The following is a 4,474-nucleotide window of genomic DNA, read 5'->3' as shown; positions in this document are numbered from 1 at the left end:
ACTGGCAACCATCCAGCCACAGATCGTTAGCCACAGAGCCACTGCACCTGATTATATACAGTATATGTTTATGGCAGTGCTTTATTTGCATTTTCAACATGAATATTTTTAGTCTGCGAAAATAATAAGAATATTGGAAAGTATAATCTACTAAAATCTAAGAAGAAAAACTCAAAAGGCTGAGAGAAACCAATGCTGTAGGAAAGAGAAGGGGTGAGCTCAGTTCTCAGACCCTGAGTAAGGAAAACCATTAAAAGATAGACATTTCCTGAAGTTACCACAAATATAAAGACTTTAATTAGAAAGTTGTCATAAATCCAATATCAGTCACATTTCCTTCCTATGAAATCTGTTCAATCAGGGAATGTGTACATGTTGCGTCAAAAAGGGTTTATACTGTATATGCTGATTTCTCTGTACAGTTTTCTGTTTTAAAGTGTAAATGCTCATACCTTTGCAGTATGACGGATGCAAACTGCATTTGTGGTGTATAACTCCACATAGATGTTCCCTGCCATATATTTCCGTAAGAACTGGATTAAGAAAAATGTTTTTTTGTTGTTGTTTCTGGAAATAAATGCGATACTGCCTGAGCTCCTCAGATTAGTCTAACGCTGACATCTAGTGGCAGCCATTGTAACAGGAATCACTCGACTTTCTGAAGATGTGTTATAGAAATCTCTTTAAATCTCTTAAATTTATTGACTTATCACTGTGTGGCTTGAATTTAATCATAAAGGGTGCAGAATAAATAAAAAATATCTGTTTTTAGTGGTTGATAGGAAGATAAAAATGACCAATATTCAAATCCAAAAGTTGAAAATCAAATGTAGCTATAGTACTGAATGTCATTCCTGTCAAGTGAGGGTAGCACTTGTGGTCTAACTTTGCTTAATTTCTAAGATCTGATTCAAACTCCTAACATTTAAATTAGCAACTTTGAAAAAACTATTCAAAAGCTAGTACCATAAATACTAATTCAATATGTGATGTATTTAATTTTGTTTCATATTTCAGTGTCAAGTTGATATAAATATTTTGTTATCTCAATACAGCATTTGGGGCTTGTGGTCACAGAGGCTGAACATCATGTTAATCACCAATTAAGTTTCTTAATTCTGAGCCTGCTGGAAGGGTTTCAGTAACTGTTATGAGTCATCTGGAGCATGAATGGGTTTCTGCTGCTTTATATTTTCAGATTCTATTTGGTAATGTAGCAATGTAAATTCTCTTTTGCGAAGAGTTAGTAAATAAAAATATTCCTGTGACATTTCATCTTGAAAACTTGTTTCTCTGTACTTGGATTTTCAAACAGCAAATACAGTAAGTTACACATCATTAAAGTTTACCACTGCGTTTTGTGAATTGGGATGCTGACATCTGTAACTTGAGAACATTAAGAGAAAACTGATATGTATGTAAAAGTGTTTTTGACTATTGGGGCACACTTGTGAGTCTCCTGCCAACATGATTTAAAGATCTTGCAATTCTTTTGTGGTATACTGTAGCCTGCCAGCTTCCCATTTGGACTGATGTTGACAGTATTAAGAAAAGCTGAAGGGTGATACAAACAGTTAATTGCTTATTTTCTAATATGTACTATTGCTCACATAGGCACATACAATCCTGGATTAATATGGAGCTGAATTCACAAGATTGGTACTTGAGGCTTTTTCTGACTATGACACAAATGCACAGAATAGGGAGAAATTTCGTTTTTTTTTTGCCGGATTGCATTCTCTATTGGCCATGTGCCATAATGTCAGAACGACTGATTGGGAAGAGGATCTTGTGATTGCTAGCAGCTGTGCACATGCTAAGGAGACATTTAAAATCAATAGCACTAGCCTCCATCCCATAGTCTTTAGCTTAAGCAATGATGCCAGGGATGCAGCTAGCTGCAATCAATGCAGTTTTGGAGAAAGAAAATAATCTTGTGAAAGCTGTTGAAGACTACAGGTAAAGTGAATAAGTTAAAATCTGAAGACAGTTCACACTCCAGGAACTTTAATCACAGCAACTTCTCATGACATAAATAACTTAATACACACATTCACAAGTTAGAAATTCCTTAATTATTTGAAGTGCAAATAAACAGAGTAGATTGCAAAGCCTAGCAATTTGCTGCACTACTGACATGCTGCATTTATTGTACTAACAGTGTAGTAACATAGTAACATGCATTGTTATTTCCCCTGCTGCACATGTAACAAATCTGCCAAAGGTTCTCAGAAAAAAGTTGTGTAAACAAGCTTGAGCCCAGACGCATATACCTGCATCTGGTATTTTGGAGAAAATGAAATGGGACTGTAAAACAATCTATCATTAACCAGGCAAGTCCCGGGAAGAGAAGCATCCTCATTCATGGATGGGAATTGTAGGAAGAGATCACATTGTCCATGCAACTCTCCTCCTCTGTTTTGAAGGGAAACATTGTCAACTTACCAGCTACTCTCACCCTTTTGGCTGATTTAGGCCCGAAGTCAGATGTTAGAGACAGACATCCACCCTAGCTCTGTTCTAACTTCCCTTTCAAGACCTTTCAGCCATGGTGACAACTGTACAATGTTGTCCCCTGCCCTTTCTGAGAGTTCAGGCCATGAAAATAGCAGACTTTTGTCTGTTTCCTTAGACCAGGGAGGCAGTGCTACTCCATCGTGTCCCTTCTCACCTGAAGGTTCAGGCCAGCAGGACATTTTCAGTTCATCGTGCCCCTTCTATTGTGGAGATTTGGGCCAAAGTACATAATCTATTTCAGGTCTTGGTGACAAGTGCTGCATCTCCCACAGCTCCAGGATATCTCATGTCACAGGTGACCAGACTTCCTGCTCCTTCCACGGACAGGCCCTCCCTCACCTCCCCTCTTTAAGGACCCCTTACTCTAGAGTGAGGTGAGGTTGGCTATACTGTTCTTCTCTGAAAATCTTTGTACTGCTTTTCAGCAGCTGCAGTGCTACAGTACAGTACAGTTTTTCCTTCAGCAGGAGATTCTTCCTCTACTTTCTCTTTTCCTGTTTTAGCTGGTCTCTAGCAGCACTGCTGTAGAACCCTCTAATAAAAAAAAAAATCTTGATTGTGTCAAAATAATCCACATGTCATGCCAAAGCCTTCCCACAGAATTGTCAACAAACATTTGCTGTGGAGGGGAATGTCCCAGTATGCACTGCCCATCTCCTGAAGCAGAGCTTTAAACTGCCTGAGCATCAAGGCCGGTTGAGCAACAAAAAGATTAATTATCTTCACCACTGTTGTTATTACATTACTGAGCTCAGAATTATAAAATCTTTGCACAGAGATTTCCTGGATGAGTTATACAATGAAAATAGAGTCTTCTAGTTTCCAACCAAAGCACGGTCACTGTCAGTTGCCACAGAAAATATTTTCGTCAGTTAATCTTTCCTCAAAATGGTTAATAAATGTTTTTACTATATCTTCTCCTGTTGTTGTGCCATCCATGGATTTTAGACAACATAGCTCTTCTTGAAAATCCTGCATAGTATCTTGTGGAACTGCTAACTGTGATATATTATTTGTATTCAATAAGCAAGAGCAGTGCTAAATACCATCACTAGCACTTAATAATGGTTTTTGCCATATTGATTGTGTCTCTCCACGTAATCTCCACAATTAAGCACCTGTCTATGACAGATCATAGATGATTGTGTCTTTATTAGGCAAACCATCGAACAAAACTTCCAAACCACTGCCATACCACTTAATCTTATTTTTCTGTGGTTCTTATTTTTGACATACAGTCCTACATAAAGCACTTTTTCAATATTGTCTGTCTAGCCAACCAATATTGTAGTCACCTCAAGTGAATTCATGCCATTTTTAACTTTTTCATGCAGTTATTAATTTTGATACTTATATTCAACCTTAGCATATGAGCATTTTAAGACATTTTATGACTTACATGAGGAATGGCTAGGTCAACCAAAGCACCTGGGTCACCAAAAGGAGAAATGGGAAATAGTTTATATGATAGAAAAACATTTTTTGTTGTTGGATATGATTGCAATTTTAGTTTAGTTTAAGTAATAGTTTTTTTATATAAATGCAATAATTCTAAGATTCTTTGGAAATAAAAACCTATATACAGTATTATTGTCTAAAATCATTTGATCTGAAAACTGAAAATTTAATTTATAAATACGTTTTAAAAATAGGAAACTTTAAAAACGCGAATAAATTACGACCATAAAGTCCACCTCGTTGATTGCTAATCCATCGTATCCTTGTTTCGTGTTTCTTAAATAATCTAAATGCAAAACAATTGAAAACTTCTTAGTACGCCGGCATAGTATAGACAGTTTCCGATTGGTTCTAAGCCCCATCGAGCGCAGCTCGTTCTCAAACTCTAGCTCCTGTACATGAGCACTTTTTACTGAGCAGGGCGTTCAGGAAGTTTGGCCAATCTGCTTTGCCGTACTTGCATCCTTGAGCCAATGGGAAGTGGCATTACTAAGATAAT

This window comes from Atractosteus spatula, chromosome 6, assembly GCF_055471065.1.
Source record: "Atractosteus spatula isolate fAtrSpa1 chromosome 6, fAtrSpa1.hap1, whole genome shotgun sequence".
Classification (NCBI taxonomy): domain Eukaryota; kingdom Metazoa; phylum Chordata; class Actinopteri; order Semionotiformes; family Lepisosteidae; genus Atractosteus; species Atractosteus spatula.
The sequence above is the reverse complement of the archived record's forward strand: the minus strand, read 5'-3'. Positions refer to the sequence as shown.